Here is an 18439-nt window from a genome sequence, read left to right on the forward strand (position 1 = left end):
CTGACCTCTGTCATCATTTTAAGTGGGGGAACTTGCACAATCGGTGGCTGACTAAATACTTTTTTGCCCCACTGTATATATATATATATATATATATATATATATATATATATATATATATATATTCATTCGTTTATTTTAATTTATTTATTTTTTCACATTTATTGTGGCCCTAACACATTATTATAGAAAACACAATAAGACAGGAAAAACAACAACAAACGCAAAATGCAAAACAGAAGAGACAAGATTTCAAAATGTTCAATGACCCTTTAGAAGGGTTAGTGAAAAGTTGTCTTTAGCTTTTTGTTTTGTGTTTTATTTGGTGTTATATTGTTGCATTTTGCACCTAAGAGCCATCATAATCTCCATCTATTACTCAGTGCAAGTGTCTAAATGACACCAGACTGGCACATATCTGTTTCTCACAACCTGTCTTTCATTCAAATAATGTTTTTGTTTGTTTTATGTGTGCAAATTGGAAAAATCACAAAAAGAGAATGATGCTTTGAGCATTAGATACGGATTTCACACTGGATGTATTTTGATGCTGACAGTATGAAGTGCAGTTGAGTTAATGTGTTAGTCTGTGGATGCTAAATGCCATTAGGTTGCTACTTGTGATGGAGTGATTGGTATAAGAATGTCAGCACATGTTAGAAATTGACCACACATTGTGGTTTTCTGGATGAGCCTCTAACTGGTGAAAACCCTGTGATGTGTTTTCTTTTGTCTGTCTCTAAACAGACAGATGACGTGGCTCTGTATCGCTCTGAAGGCTTCCTTGTGACACATTCATGCCTCCTGAGCGTCAGCGGCCCTGCATGCCTGCCATGTGCTCTGCAGTATTTAACTCTTCTCTCAATTGTTCCAGCCATCACAGATGTGAGGAGTGGAGTTGAGTAGAAAAAGCTATTTGTCCAAATGCCCAGAGCAGACAGTTAGGCCTTTTAATGAGAAGCTGGAGCTAATCAGGAATAGTGGCTGCAGGGTGGTGAATAGCAGTGCTGATTCATTTTTTTTTCATGGGTGAAACCAGTGCCACACTAAAGTCACATTTCTTTAATTTTTTATTATTACTTTTTTTTATCCTTGAAATTTCCAATAAATACTATAGTATCTGCCCTTCGTTGTAGCTTCGAATGGATTACTGGATCATATTACCTACTTCACAGACCTCGAGACCAAATTATTACTGAAGAAATAGAAGAAATAGAAACAGATGAAAGCCATTGAGTTTCGTCAGAAACTTCAATATTATTCCCATCTATCTGGGGTGAGAAAAACTGCTTTCATAATTATCTCTGTGTGCAACTTCAAAATGCATTGCACCCTGATGTTTGCGTGACTTAGCTTAGATTATGGGTGTTTAAAAGGACAGCAAGCAGGTCTTCCCTTTAAATTTCCCCAATGATGGATAGCTGGTCTATTAATAGCACATGTTGTAATTTGCATATATATTAAGTCACTAATTTTGCCGTTTACAATTAATAAGCTAATGTCAAACCTCCCAATAAATCCATCTTTGGATTGCACAGGCCTACACTTGCATGTACAGCAGTACACAAGAACTGAATATTTGGAAAATAGTAAAAAGCTTCCTAAAAACACAACAAACTACAATTACAGTTTGTTTAATGCCATTCTTGAAAAACTGAACTTATTTATAAAGCCTTCCTGAAGGTAACATTCATTGCAAAGACTTTTGTGCTTAAGCTTTCTAATAAAACTGTCAGCTAAGTAAACTATCAGAAGGGGGAAAAAACTCCTTGTAATTGGTCACATTTTTTTTACGAGGCTGCATTTCGCAGGGGCAGCCTCTCTTCTGTGCTGCCGACGCTGATCAGTTTTGTTATCTAAGGTTGTGATGACTAAAGAAAAGCACAGAGTCACTGTTTCCCTGTGGGTAACAAACATTTACACAAACATACATGTGTATGCACACACATCCAGCACGCACAGTCAGACTAAATCCATCACAATGGTATATTCCACTGTATTTAGTAGAAAATACTGTATTTGCATAACAAATCAGTGGCTGAAAAAGTTCCTCTACCTAGACGCCTGTCAGGACACACACTGGAGCCAAAGCTTCTTTTTCTCTCTCGATGCCCACGTGTTAAACACTATTTGTTGGGCTGCTGAATGGAAAGCAGTGTTCACCCACTCCTTATCATGTGACCTTTGATCTGTTTGGACAGCGTGACCGACAGAAGAACTGCAGCACAACTACTTGAGTCACAGCAGAGAGAAGCTGGCACATTTTATCTGTAAAAGTTTAAAATCAGATTAAATCATTTCTTTAAGAAGGTAAAAAAAAAATAAAATAAAATCTGTGGTATGTAAAGGTTTGTCTTCTTTATGAGGTCTGTATTGATATCAAAATATCAAACCATGACTCACAAATCAAAGTTTGCCTTTGTGCTTTCATATAAGTTGTGCCGTAAACGTACTACCGACCTACTCACTGTACTCAGGATGTAAACCTACCTCTGACTGTTAAAACAAAACAAAAAAAAAATACAAAACAAGCAAAACTCCTATTAGAAGCTTTTCTTCTCATAAAAATTTATTTCTGTGCAATTTCTGTCATGGTACGGTTTGTTCAAAAAACAAAACAAAAACCACACACACACAAGTATCTGTAAGAATTTCCAGTCAGCTGGGATCCCTGCAATAAAAAAAACCTTTCATGGCTGTAAAAACAGAATTAATCAGCATTTTTTCCAGTCATTAAAATTAGGTTTTAATTGACCCATTTTACATTTTATTAGTTGCCTTGGGGCAGCTGCATCATGCAGTTGTATATTTACCCAGCAGAGGGCTAGAACAGGATCAGTGTATAGCAACATCAGAATATAAACTCTAGTACATCCCAACAAGCTAGGTGCTGGGTATGAAATGTGCAAGGCTTCTCCAAAACACTCTCATTTTCCACTTAACTGCTACGACCTAAACAAATTTCCACATTAAATAAGAATAAAGATGCCTTTGCAGCAAAACAATGACTTTTAGTTTGTTTGTTTGTTTTTCGTGCCCCAAATCATATTTCAGTTTTCCCCATAGAGCCTGGATCAGATTAATTCAGCACTGTCCATGACCAGTCAACAACAAAAAGCCTCTGCCACTCTCTCAACCACCATGGCCACTGTTGCCACGGAGACCCATTCAGATGCCCGGTGGTGACCTCTGACCTGAGGGGAGGCTGGTGAATGTAGCTAAAAAGGGGCGGCTGGGCTGGGGCATCTGGGGTATCATCTGGCGCCTAACAAAGCCCCTCGCCAGCTGGGGAGGAGGGCAGGAGATACAGAGAGAGGGAAGGAAGGGGCACAGAGGAGAGGGGAGTGGAGAGAAAAAGAGAGCACCCTTTTCTTCTTGCCCTCTTCAGAGAGAGTGGCCATTGACACTGTGCATCTCATTAAAATCTGTGCACCCCCTTCTCCCCTCCTGTCCTCTCTCTGGTGCACAGGGACCAGGCAGCTGCCTATCCTGCTCTGACCATTCAAGCTCAAGTGCAGTCCACTGCAAGATAGAGAGAAAAGGAGCAGACAGAGAGAAGGGGGGAGAAAGGGTGGCGTAAAAGCCTTGGACATATGCCACCACCACTGGGACTGAAGACACTGCATGGCTGCATCTAAAATATTTCTTTTGGAAACTTTTGTGCGGATTAAAAAGCTGCAGTGCACATTTTCCCCCATAATTTAATTCCTGTTGAATAGAGTCCTCTTTGATTTTTCATGTCTTATTTAAAATGATGGAAAAATCGACTACAGGAGATTTTTGTTGTGCAGTTGCTTTTTAAGATTTGTGATGTCACCAAGGCGCCAGAGCTGGCCCCAACCTTGAGCAGATAGACAGCAGGATAAAACATGCAAACAGCTGCTGGGTGGCGACACGCGCAATCACAGACAGCAAACAATGACACACACACACACTGGTGTCCCCACACCCATGTAGGACATTGTGGATATGCACAGGTCTCCCTGAGGGTCACGGTCATGCAGTGTTTGTGCTCTGAGTGTTTGTATGTGTCTGTGTGTGTGTGTGTGTGTGTGTGTGTGTGTGTAAAGCAGGCACAGCAGGGCTTCTGTCAAAACAGAAAATCTGCCGTGGGGTGCAAAAGGTGGGGGATCCATAATAAGGAAGCGGAGAAATTACTGAAATGATGGGCGGGGCTTTAAACTCCTGGGTGCTACGCTAATGAGACGACAACACTGCAGGTACTGGGAGATGAAGCATAAGCACAGCTCCAATTACACAGTGGAATATAACATGTTTATGTGCGCGCACAAATTCATTTTCACGCACAAGCACGCTTTGGGCATGTGGTCGCTTCAGGAATGAGTACAGAACTAAAAACAACATGAATCACATGTGTGGAGAAATCAGCCTCAGCTTCTTCCTGCTCACTTCTCTACTCTTCCCGAGCTAGTTTGGACTCCTAAATTCAAGGGTACAGCACAGAGCCCTCGGTCCCCCACCTCTCTTCTCTCTGTCATCTCCACTGATGAATGGGGCTTTGCGTTCAGATTTTAATTACTCCTCTGTCGAGGTGGGAATTGGCCATGCATTAAATTGGAATGAGACACATTTTTCCCCTCAGCAGGGGAGGGAGGAGATTGGAGGGTAAAAGGAGAAACTGGTTACTGTATATTAATTGAACCATCCAGTGGCACAAAGTTCTCAAATAACTGCGCAGGCCTAACCAAAAAGGGAGCTTGAAGAGAGCAGTACACAGTTTAATATGCAACAGAAGATGTTTGGAGAGCAGTTCTGCGAGATTTAGAGGGTTTGTTTTGCCCATGTTGTTCCCAATTGAAACATTTCTTTCTTCATAACTATTTCACAGTGAAGGTGCAGTTGTAGGGAAACATGGAGACACACAGGAATCAAACTGCAAGCTTCATGTTTGGTTGACAAGGGCATATGCAGATGTGATGAAGGGCTATCTATGTCAATTACCGCTGATTAAAAAGGACATTACATGGGTCAAATTTTGTTTTGCACTCTGTCAGTGCAGATTAACAGCATCAAGTAAACCCGAGCTTCAAATCCATTCACATACAAACACAACCACAGAGAAAGAGTGGTTAAGGCTTGTACTGCATGAGTACTGTTCAGGGAACCAATGAAAGGAAAACACTTATTTACCTGTTTGTCTTTTTTTTTTTTAAATCTTTTTTAAAAGAAGTGGGGAAATGAGTGAGCCTCATTTTTATTTATAGTCAACAGCAGCTAAATCCCATGAGGTATGGAGTTGATAAAAGCAAGGCTACAGTTTATGACTAAGACATTATACTTAAATGGCTGATAAAATATAAAAACCCTTGGGAACCTGCAAGGCAAGCTCAGTGACACCCGGGTTTCTAGGGATGGTGAGAGAACAGCGTGCAGGTTAAACATCTCCAAAGAGCTTGTATTTTTCTACATAGCACTGTGATAAGCATATAGTGTATCTGGGGTGACAGCTAGAACAAATGTTTCCTTCTTCTTCTTCTTCTTCCAGTTATACCACTTACATCGATCAATGTCCACGGGAGCTGTTTCCTATAAGATGGGCAATATTTTCCTGTTGTGTGAGTCAAGGAGAGGCACCCAAATACCCCTGATGGCTCTGGTTATGGCGTCGGTCAAGTGGGGGAAAAAACAACAAAATGCACAAGCTGTCAAACGAAAGGACTCATTCTGGTACTTAGGAGATACCTATCAGACATCTGCTTTTCCAAGAGCATCTGGTCAACCTTTTCTCACTTAACAGAATGGGACACCTTGCAATAAAGCTATTGTGCTCCAGTCCTCGTTCAAAGGAAGCTACTCTGATAGACACCAGTAAACAATGGATTATGACATCGTGAGGAATAACTGGTGGTGTTCTCCACATCGGGTCTTAAGAGGGTTAAACTTTATTTAAAATGTGGCATTTTTCTTTGAAAATTTTGATTGTGGATCCAGACATAGCTGTGATTTGTTGTGTGCTGTCTTGTAATTGTTAGTTGAGCTTATTATCTGTTTCCTTGTGGTTGTAGAAGGGTGATTTAGTCTGATTTATTCAGCCTCTGTTACCCCTGCAGAATCTGCTTGTCCTGCAAACTGTTTGCTGTACTAGTTTCAGTTCACTTGTAATTGTTTAAACCAATGACTGTAGAAAACGTTTTCTACAGTCATTGGTTTAAACACACAGTTAGATATCACATTTCATTTTATTACATTACTGTTACCCAAGGTAGATTATTGTTTCTGCAAAACAATTGTCCAACACTGAGGCTTTAATTAAGTAAATCTATAAAAATTCTGCGCACCAGTGCCTGCTCCGTGACCGAATCACTGAACTATTTTAAAGGGGGAAAAAGGACAAAAACAATGATAGAAAAAAACCCACTCTCATAGTCAGCTATGTTTTTCCTGTGAAAATCAAGTCCCACAGTTGCAGTTCCTCTAATGGCTACAAGGGAGTCAGTCCTCATAGAGTCCTTGTGTCAGCTGTAATAAAGTAAAAGTTTTCTTGATTGAGGTTTTGCAATCGCATGTCCACTAACCACATGATGCTAACTTGGGTTATGTCAATGACACCTCAGTAACAGAGGCCTAGATGGGCTGGGTCCCAATGACAATGACATCCACTAGTTGCTAGTTGGTGAGAATTTCCTTTTGATTGCTCATTGCCAGAAGTTTGCATGGAAAAAACTGACTTGTCTGCAGGAACTGTTGCACAAATTTTACTACCGCACAGCTTGTAGTAAGCATTCACAGACAAGTCAGTGTTTTCATGGGAACTACAAGTGTCCGCAGAAATCTGCTAGCAACTAAAGCAATCACAAGGTGTGTGTGTGTGTCCCTTTGGTAGGGAAGGGAATCAGGTGTAAAACTCTATTGAAAACCTATTGAATGAGGCCAAAAATGATGCTGAAAGTCTCCTTATCCTCTTTGTGACTGATGTCACCCAGCATTTCCTAAGCAACCCCCAAGAACCCCTCACCCAGGAGCTGAGGAATACACATTTTCCTCTTACAATTAGTGGTTGCATCACAACCACTATGGCAGACAACTCTCAAACAATGTGTGCATGATATTGTGCAAGAAACCTGTGTAAATCGTCCGTTTGGGTTTAATAAGGATTATAGTTACGGGTATGATTACTTTGTTTGAAATGAATCCTGATGTCATGGTGGCTACATTCACTACATTGGTAAACATAGACATGAGTAGTTCTTGGCAGAACATATTTGTCTAGAGGATATAATTGGCGTGAACTGAGCTAATGTTTTGATCCTACTGAACATATTCTAACTGAACCCTTTGGATAGACTCCGGATCCAACAACTTATCATTACATTTTCACTAAAAAGGATCTTTTCTATTAATAAAACTGTCATGTTCAGGTCACCTTGACAGAAGACGACTCCAGAGTGAATGTGCTGTTTAGTGAGGGACATACCTTGAGTGTTTTCCTTTACAGCTATATGCTTCGAAGTGGCCGAAAAATGATAGAACCAATTATAAAAGACAATATTGTTCTGTTGTTTATCTATGATCTGTTGGTAAGACCATGACCTGAGGTGTCCTGGTGATAGCCGTTCATTCACTTGAGCTCAGCTGTTTTAAGGGGATTCATAAATGGAAGATGAGCTTGCCCAGCTGACTGTGGTCCTAGGGCAAATGCAGCCATACGTGATTTGATTGGAGGTTTTAGGGGTCATCACATGGTCATCTGTAGCCAGCTGACAAGCTGAGCCGCTCTCTGATAAGAGACCAGACGGGCAAAGGACAAGGAGAAGCATGACCAGGCAAACAACACGTGATCCTGACAAAGATCTTCAGTTATTCTTGTTTGTCCTGTATAGTCTCTAAAAATCTCAGTTCTAAAGTGTGTCATGCTCAGCTCCTCTTAGGTTTTATAGCCAGAGACTTTTAGCTATTCAGCTCCATTTAACTGACATGTCCACACTAACAATGGTGCCTGGTCGGAAACATATTCACACATGAGTACATTTGTTTTGTTTATCCACTCTCGGTCAACGTGGCCGAAAGAAAAGTTTAGTTCATAAAAGATGTGAGTTTTCAGATTTTCTCCCTCTGGCAGGCTTTCAAATAAAATGTACACAAGATCGAAATGATAAAAAGTCAATTATATGTTGTGATAAATTATGATAAATGGAAACCAGGAACTGATTTTAAACTAATCAGATTAAAGTAATTAGCCCTATTATCCTTCTAATCCTATAAGCCCAGACATACACAAACACATAGAAGTTTATTCTGTACTTTATTTTTCCAGTAAATAATTTTCCCCTCTCACTTGGCCTCACCTCTGCTTATTCTTCTTCTGTTCGTCCTTGCTCTTCAGCTCCTCCTTATCCCACTTCCACACTCCATTCCTCCCCTGCCTGTTAATGGAGTTTTGGCAGCCAGCCAGGGGGAGCCTTACTCTGCAGGTCTTCCCTCCTTGGCAGAGCTCCCAGTGTGTGTGTGTGTGTGTGTGTGTGTGTGTGTGTGTGTGTGTGTGTGTGTATGTGCGACATAAAGCTCTGTCTCATAATCACTGCCATTCAGCACCTCTTTGGAGTGTGTCCGTGTTTACACGAAAGGGGTCATGGAGCAGGCAATAGCTCTTTCTCTCTCTCTTTCACATCAAACATGCGAACACACTATGAACAAACAAGAAAGACACATGACACATGCTTTAACATACAATCAGAGAAAGAAGGTTTATCACAGGGGTGCATAGAGTCCTGTGAAAAGTACGTCATTACTGCTTCCTTAGGAATTAAGAGGGTAAGTAATCAAATGCACTTGCGTAACTGATCATCAGCAAGTGTGACCAGAGGTTTGTGTGGAGTGGACATTCCAGCAAATGTGCCCCAAGTTCAGAGCATACAATGCTCAGAGAAAGTACAAACCCCCAATATCTATCTATCCATCCATCCATCCATCCATCCATCCATCGGAGGTGGTGCTGTGGTCTTCTGCTGCTGTGGGCTACAGCAGCCCCTCTGCATCAAAGTTTGATGCTTATGTGTTCAGCGAGGCTCTTCTGTTCTTCTACCTTGGTTGTAACAGGTGGTTATTTTAGTTACTGTCGTCTTCCTATCAGCTCGAAGCAATCTGATGATTCAGCCTCTGACCTCTGACATCAACAAGGTATTTTCGCCCAGAGAACTGTTGCCCACTGGATAGTTTCTCTTCTTCTCTGTAAACTCGAGAGGTGGTTGTGTGGGGAAATCTCAGCGATCAGCAGGTTCTGAAATACTCTAGCCCCTCTGGTATCAACAATAACGACATGTTTAAACCCCTTTCCTTCCCATTCTGATGCCAACTTCAGCAGGCAATCTTGACCAAGTCTACATGCCTTAAAGCTTTGAGTGGCTGATATATGATTGGCTGAATAGATATTTGCCTTAATAAGCAAATGAACTGACATATCTAAGAAAATGGTTGGTGAATCTGTGTAGCTTGACTTTACTGGCATATACAGTAGTTGTTACTATTCTAGGAGTATGGCCTGACTGGACAGTTGGGGGAAGTGGGGAGCTACACCTATATTTTCAAAAAAGGATTATTTTGAACATTTCAAGGATAAAGAAAAATGTGAGGAAACAAACCCAATAGGTGCAATTTAATGTCAGATTCACCAGAACATGTATAACATCATCATGCTTCTGAACAAGATATTTTAATGAGGTTACTGTGACATTCAGCCAGTTGTGATTTCTTAAAGTGGTCTCGTGCAATAGTTCACCATGCTTTCTCAAGGTCTTTGAAAAAATGGTTTTGTCTGCCTTTTCACTTATTTTCAGTCCACTCACGGTGACTGACCAATGTGTTTCTTTTGTTTGTTAAGCCACTTAACACTGACTATGAGTCATTCAAGCACAAAAAAGGGATGAACCAGTGATGTGTCCACACGTAACAAACAACTTAACAAAGAACTGATTTGAAAATTGTAGCAGCCAGTAGCAAAACACAGATGAACAGTATCTGTAAGTCACATCCTTAAGAAGAAAAACCACAAAAAAACAAACCCAAACCTGAACCTGAGAGATCTGGTTCTGATCCTGTTACTCAGCCTCATCAGCAGGGTGGCTGGGAAAAAGCCACCCTTAAAGAAGGTAAACAGGGACAAATGGCAGGCTGTTACATAAAATCATAATATTATGTAATATGGTAAATTATGAAATTTGTATAATTTACAAAAACTGTATACAACAATTATCTCCTCATGAAATTGTAGCTGCGGTGTCATATTTTTGTTTGTTTGCTTACCATGGTGCAATTACTGAAATGAATGTCATTTAAATGGCATCAGAATATCTTATCAGACAAAATATAATTATCTAAAGGTTTTGAAAGATCAAAAATACTTTATTTATTTTCCCCTTAGGGCACTTCATGTTTATGAGTAATCAACAGTCGATAGTCAGAGATTTTCATTATGCTTTTTCAAATTATTTACACATATGTGTGTTTTGTACATGAAATACTGTGAACACAAACAAAATTGGAGGCTAGTAAGTAATAAGGACATACAGAGGGACTCTTAAGTTGTGCTGTGACTTTAGCTTCCTTTAAAGATTTTAATGAAGTGTTGACAAATTAACCATGCAGCTTTATGCCCTGCACAGTTAATTTGTTTATTACTTAGTCTTTCTGGGTGATGATGGACTGGTAGCACTACAAAAACTCATAAAATTACTATGTGATTCATTATTTATTGTGATCTCATGTATTTTCAGGTCTTTCAAGTCAGACTGTGTGTAAGGCATACATAATCTAACGTCAGTTAGTTTTAGAAACCATAAAGTTAGTTTGTTGCCATATTAAGAATCTTAATTCTGCTGCAGATGAATGAAAGTTGTGGTGTAATATAACACAAATTTCTGAATTTAACTGCTAACATGTATGTTAATGTCAATAATGTCAATCGTTTTGCAGACTCTTTCACTTTTGATTTCCGTAATTATCATCTATCATCTGTCAGATTTCTACTGATGCCAAAAGCAGGCTGGTATTTAAAATTGCATATGCCAACGCCACAGGTTATCTGCATGACTGCATATAAGAAACTTGAACTGCATTAATACTTTCAGCATTTTTATTTTATATTTTTGCTCTCTGTTTATTTCTAGGTCAACGACTTCCAGCTATTAGCTTGTACCACATAGTATGTGTTAAGTGTGTTAAAAGTGCCTGTAAAACAGCTTTACACTCATTATAATCATCTGTAAGTCTTTTTGGCAATACAAGCTTGGAGCTGTCAGCAGGTTAACATGTACCACAGGTTTTAATATGTGGTTTTGCAGTGGTTGCAATCACTGGTATCTCTGTTATCTATTTATCTCTGCTGCAAACATTCTCCTTGCTGTTTCTGCTCTGCTCTGTTTTCGTTGTTTAGTCTGTTATCCCCCTGCCCCCTCCCTAATAACTACCCTGTGCAAGCCCGAGGGAATGAGGGCCCTTCCCTTTATATTTGTATGTTAAAAGTGGGTGTGTAAACAGTTTCGCTGTCTCTGTTTGAATGTCAAATAGCCTTGGGATGTACTAGTCATCACTGGGTGGCAATTCTGCCTCTTGAAGAAACGACAAAATACTTTCAGCTATGGCACTGACTACCTTGGGGCCTGTCCAAACACAATTACGATTTACTGTTTACAGTTTTCAGTTTTCAGTTTTATTCGTCATATGCAAGTTAGCACAGGGTCAACATTGCAATGAAATGTGTTTGACGAGCAGCAGTCACTCAGCAGCATGGTACAGTAGAAGAAAATATAATATAATAAAATACAATAAAATAAAATAAAATAATACAAAAAATAGAAAAATAGTAAAGAGCAAAATATTAGAGAGACGTGGTAAAAGAGAAAAGATGACTAAATATATATGTATCTATAAATATAAATATATGTACACTAGTGATTAAATAAGAAAACCTTGAAATTACACTAAACAATAACCTAAAAGAAGGAAACAGTTGGTTAACATTGATTGATTCTTTGGTCCAGACATGCTTAAAACAAGTAAGACAAACTGAGATCATTAGATTATATTTGTAATTTCACTCAACATAAAGCACACACCACAACATGCATTCAGTTTGTTTAGTGACAAACAGCGAGAGCAAAGCTCCTGCTGTGAAACAATTGGTGTATACTGAGATCATGTGATAAAGTGAACTGAAGTTAGGTTTCTGTTTGCTGTCTGCCTGCTCTTTCCCTGTAGACCTCGCTACAGGAAACACTGAACTAGTTCAAGTAAGCTTGGATTACTTACTTTTTTAAAACACTCTTGCAGTTTTTCCTCAGTTCAGATGTTTAAATCGTTTCTTTTGAAGACAGTTTTTGAGTAAAACATCACATCAGCAGCACTTTTTATTTCTCTTTGTATGAAGACACAAAATAAATATCTTTTTTGTTTGCAGTAGTAATAAAAATATGATGAAACAAATGTGATGATTAAGACTGCGATATATATTTAATACAGTGAACATTCAATAGATACAATGACCAGTGGGTTAAACACAAGGTCCAAAATCCCCTTTTTCTTTAGCATTTTCCAAGAAACAGCAACACTGAGCTTTAAAATGGTTTAACAATTCTCCAAGCAGATTAGGATGCCTACTGCATGATTGCAGAGGATTGAGCAAACAAGCACAGACTCGAACAATGCAGAAAGACAGATTATCTATCCATAGTGGCACATGGCTGCCACAGCTACAGATTTTCTTCCTCTTATTTCCACAAGCGTGCAGCCACACACAAGCAACCATGACGCAACTCCTTTCAGATATGTGGCACAAGCGAACATACACCCAAAGACACGCCTATAGCGCACACCAATACCCGAGCACTTGAGCCCGATCACCTGGTGTTTCTTTCTTCTGTACGAACAGAGGTCAAATTACATTCAACAATAAACATAATTGTATAAGCATGCACAGTTAATTCAGTGTTTGTTTTCACGTCCGAGATTATTGGCTTCAGTCATTCCAAGGGAAATGCAAGTCTTGGGTTTCGACAGTGCTCTCTGGAGAGTCTGTTTTCTTTTTCATTTCATACATTTTCCACAAACACATGTTAGAGCTTTGCAGAGACCCTGTTCCATTCATCTGTACATGCAGAGAACAGGTAAAAGCAGCAAATAGGGGTAATATACATCTCAGAGAATGGAGAGCCAGCAGCACTTATTCAAGTCACAACATCTGTGGATCAAATGTATGCTGGTCTATTGCACCTGCACTCACTGGAGAGTTATATACAGCAAGAATTCTCTGTTTATGACTGTTGAGTACATGGAGAGAAACTGGCAGAACACAAGCAAATGACAAAATGGGCTCAGGAGCGGAAGATAAATTAACTTCAGAATGGTTTAAGGATATTTTACATTTACATTTTCAGTAGATAAACATGTGTCCTTTTACGCTCTAAATACTAAATCCTTGTTTTTTGCTTTTAATGATACAGAAGTGTACACAATGCATATAGAAAACCTCAGTAATCTCAGTAACTGCTGTTAGAAGATGACAGGATCACTTTTTGTTTAAGGGATTATGCCACCAATGCTCTTTACTGTTATAAACAACTTACTATAAACAGAAACACCACAACAAAGGAAACTAAGCAGTGATTTAAAAAAACAAGTCATGAAAGTAATAAATGTTTGAAACACAGTCATGGGAGATTTGTATGTACCAAAGCTATAAGAAGTCTCAATAACAGTTGTGATGTAGAAACACTGCATCATGTATGTACTTGAATTCAGTGTCCTCTGTGGCAATCACTGATACGTGACCGATATGGAGGTAAACGCTCCAAACACAGAGCTCCTCTTCATTATACCCAAGAACATTGTGTCCAAACAGAGTTGTAATACAACTGTTTTCAATGAGAATATAAAACTTGAATCTGCTCTTGAATAGATTGTGCAACTAAACATGTATCGCAAGCGAAGGGTTTATATAAGTCATACATGCACACACACAAAGACTGGTGGTGCTGCGTTGGTAAAACTCTATCTGCATGACCACATTGAGCAGGTCTGATCCAGTCTTAAGGCTTGGAATCCCGCAGGGCCAACGAGGGTCTCAGGGCCCCAGTGGTTGAGAATAGCTAGGTGATCTATATTCATTGGCCAGCTTTGGTGAGGCCTGCTGTCATGGCCTCCCCACCCCCCATGACAAGCCAAACCAGGGACCTGTGTGTGTACGTGCTCCTCATGGTGCTAATGCAGTCTGACAGAGATGAATGGACCTGGACCACACGGTTTTCAGCAACGAGTGTTCCAGTGTGAGGGGAGTTATCTGCATGAAGCAAAAAGTGGTAAGGAATGGAGAACGCGTAGGTGAGGACAGAAGAAAGGGAGAAAAAGGAGAGACTGCAAGGGTGGGAGGAGGGAAGAGAAGAAGAAAGATAACATCAGGTGAATAAAGGACTGAAAGGGGGAGGATGCAGGTGCTGGTCTCAGTCTTGACTAGGCTGGTTGCACCCCCACCTTGTGCAACCAGTTCCTAATTGGCACTGCATCTCCACTGGAGGCGAGGATGGAATAGATCGTTTAGGCAAGAGAGTGGTGAATACAAGAGAATGACTAAAGATAGACAAAAATATTTCAGAGGTATAGCAAAAGGAGAATCAGAGGACAAGGACCATAAAGGGAGAGTTGATAGTGATGAACAGGACAGGGTTTTGCAGAGGAGGAAGAAGGAAAAACAGGAGAAAGGGCAAGCAGAGAAATGGGGGCTGGTCCTATTAATGTTAATCAAAACAGCCCTGACAGGTCCTAATGAAGGTTTCATAAGAAGGTTTATTCATGATTTCTCCTCATGTGCTCAGTGTCACATATCCATGTCAGAGAGGTAAGAACAAAAGTATTCTTTGGTGCCCTTGGTTAATTTGTGCAATTGAAGGAGTAATATTTTATTTAAAAAATAAAATAAAATAAGAAAGCATGATCAGTTTTGGTTGCTTGCTGGGCTGCTGGTAACTGTAGCCTTTACTACCACATGACATGACAAAAAAATCAAGTGCAAATGATAACCTTAAAAAAAAAAAAAACAAGCAAAAAGGCAGAAAAACACCTTTCCACATATTCTAAGATCTTTGTCTCTCTGACTAACACAGCCTGTTTTTGTTTTTGATTTTCAAGCATTTAAAGCAATAATTATTGGCATTAGGCAAAAAAATGCAATGCCTTGTAATATTACAATTTGGATTCAGGGTTTTGTAAAAAATAAAAACAGCCGAGCTAAATGTTTGTGTGATGTGCAAATAGTGCAATTAATATCCCAATGTTTGGAAAACTCGAGTTTTGTGCCTCCTTCGTGCTCTCCCAGGGTTTCCTTGCTTTAAATCACATGGAATATTTCCAGTGGTGTGAAAGCATTTGAAGTGTATATTTGAAGTATGCAGTGTATTTTGCAGTACTGAAGTAATTACACTTTTCTGTAATTTAAACAATCATTGTGCTAAATCCACAAATACAAACTAAATTAGCCGATTTCAGTTTGTGTGGTGCAATGAGAAAAAGGTAGTGAAATGAACAATTTTTGTGGAGCAAGAATATGGACAATACTTTTAATTTATTTCACATATCAGCAAAACACGAGGCATGAAGTGCAAACGGTGCCCACGTCAGAAGCAACTATTAACTGATGCTAACATGAAAGCAACTGAGAAGGCAGCATGCTAACACAAAGGTGGTAGCAAGGATGAGGTTAAACCTGCCCATCCATGCCAAGCAGCCAAAGCTTGATCCTCAACAAGTAACAAAAGCAATGAAGTTGTGCTTGCAGCCTTTCCTTCTATTGTTAAAGGGCCTGCAGGCTGGTTTTCAGCCAGGCTTTGTGTTAATATTTTAATACTAAAAGCAAGCATCGTGAGTTAGAGACTGAGGACCTAAATGCAAACTCCAAAATAAACCAAATAACAAAAAAGTGAGCCATTAAAAACACCACAATTCAAAATCAAATGGCAGACTGGAGTCAAATCAGGCAGGGGACACACTGGGAGGCTAACAGACACTGTGACAAACAGTGATGAGAAGATTATTTATGCACATGGGGTGATCACGGAAATAGAAACAGCTGGGGAAATCTAGGCACAGGCGTAAACCAACTGCCTAACAATAACTAATTCAAAGGATAATCACTTCAGTAGATAAGCAAACTATACTGAACAAATGAAACTAAGGAAACTAACCACAAATAGCAGACTGCAGGAGCAATAACCAGACCTCACATACAAAAACTAAAAGTTATAAAATACAATTGTGCAGAAAATTCAAAGCCACAAGGGGGGAAAAAGAAACACAAAGAAAATAGACTCACAATGAAACCAAACAGAAAACATAATCAAACCATCAACTCATGACCCAAAAGAATACACACTTGTACACATGGACACTTGGGGGGGGGGGGGGGGGTTAAAATAGTAAATGAAAACAAAACTGTCTCTACATAGAACACAGAAACCAAAGTATTTAAAAATAAAAGTAAACCACAAAAATAGGAATATACCAACACATAATCTAAATAAACTTCAAAACAAGATAAAAACCTGAGCATCATGACAGAAAGATCACGTGTGTGTTATTATTAGGAAAGTATTTTGTGTCACTGTGTGAGGCTGTAAAGTGAATTTTATACATAACGAGTATAAAATATGTAACTAGAATGAACATTGTGTGGCTCTCTGGTCACAATCATTTCATTCAAAGAAGCAGCCTGTCAGATGTTATTGTATAAGAAACAAGAACACGTTCACTTCTTCTTTTTTTAATCAATAACATGATTAACATTTTAGGCTTTTTAGAAAAAGGTCTAACTGGATCACAGTTTGCTGTGGAGCTGCTGTCATTTTTGGCTTGACACAGTTCTTACTGTGTTTGCTTTGTAAACGCACAAAGCCACTCGTGACATAGTTAGCAAATAACATTTGGTAAAACACTCTAGGTGACAAATTTGTTTAGGAATAGTTGTGTAAAAAAATAGTTGAGACAGAAGGGCAGCAGATGAAAGGTTTTTTATACAGAGTGGTAGCACTTCGAGATCACAGTGACTTCCATTAACATCCATCTGCTGTGATTATCCAGCAGGATTTAATAAGTACAGATGGATGAGCTGGAGAATAAAACACAACACTTAATAAAAATACACGTTCACTATAATGTACACTATGGCTGTTTGTCTGTGTGGGCACAGTGCTGATCATTGGTCTTCCTTCCCCAGATATCTGGTGGATCAGCTCTCAGTCATGTGTGTACCCAGTGCCTGTTATGGTCATTATAATGACTATTTTGCACTGGACGTGCACACAAACACTTTCTTGTTCCCTTTCTGTCGATCGTCTGAGGTGGCAGCATTGATGTGTTTATGTAGCACATGTACCACGCTGGTTCCCATTATGGACCCGGGGCTCTCTCATCTCCCTCCTCCGCTCGCCACGATTAAAAACACTCTCCCATCAGGCTAATGAACATCCGAGAAAGCAAAGAAGGAGAAAAGAGTGGGAGGAAAAACAGAGTGGGGGGTGGCCAAGAAAGATACAGAATAAGAGGAAGATTGCCAGATATGTGGATGGATATTAATAAAGGAATGGAAAGAGGGGAGAAAAGGGGAAAATCTTAGCTTGATCTAAAATAGGAGAAAAGTTACATTAAACGAAGCCAAACATTTTTTTGGCTTCGTTTAATGTACTGTTTCAGAAATAGTACAATGAGCAAATATAACTATTATTATACGTAATAAGTATATAACAGGTGGATTAAACCAAAAAACTAAACTAACTCAAACTATCATACATGATCGGGTTTATTCAGAAAACAGTAATAGTGTTAAGTTTCTTTTTACCAAACAAAGAAGTTCTTCTCTGTGTCTGAAGCAAATCACATCAACCTGCGATGCGATGCGATGGTTTTTCAGTAATTTGTTCCTGGTTTGATACGTAAAGGGACATTGGAGCATTAAGATTAGCCTAATTTATATGCTGATATGGTGGTTTATCTGATGTTAGTGGATAAACATAATGAAAAAGAGGCATTAGGCTTAATTACTTTTGATCCTTCATGACTGTAACGACGGCAGGAAGAAAAGCATCACTTAAAAATACAGTACATCAATCACTGGTGTCATTTTCTGAGCAGTGACAAGCTGTTCAGACCTGATGACCGAATTTCACTAAAGCCCATTTGCCTAGAAACCCCCCCAAAAAACACTTACTTATGTAAATACATAATAAACAGCTGCAGTAGTTGCCTTTTCCCCCTTTAAAGCCGACCACATACCACACAGACTGCACAGTGCTGCAGTGAGACTGGAGCGAGACAATGATGACAAGATTATTAACTCTGACAACCCTGCAGATGTTCTGCTCCTTTATTCTGCGTGTTAAATGAAAGTGAGCCAAGGTAAGAGGATGATGATGACCTTTGTAAATGCCCAAGATGTAAATGG

The sequence above is a fragment of the Neolamprologus brichardi genome, chromosome 12 (genome assembly GCF_056152115.1).
Source record: "Neolamprologus brichardi isolate AB-2024 chromosome 12, ASM5615211v1, whole genome shotgun sequence".
NCBI classification, from domain to species: domain Eukaryota; kingdom Metazoa; phylum Chordata; class Actinopteri; order Cichliformes; family Cichlidae; genus Neolamprologus; species Neolamprologus brichardi.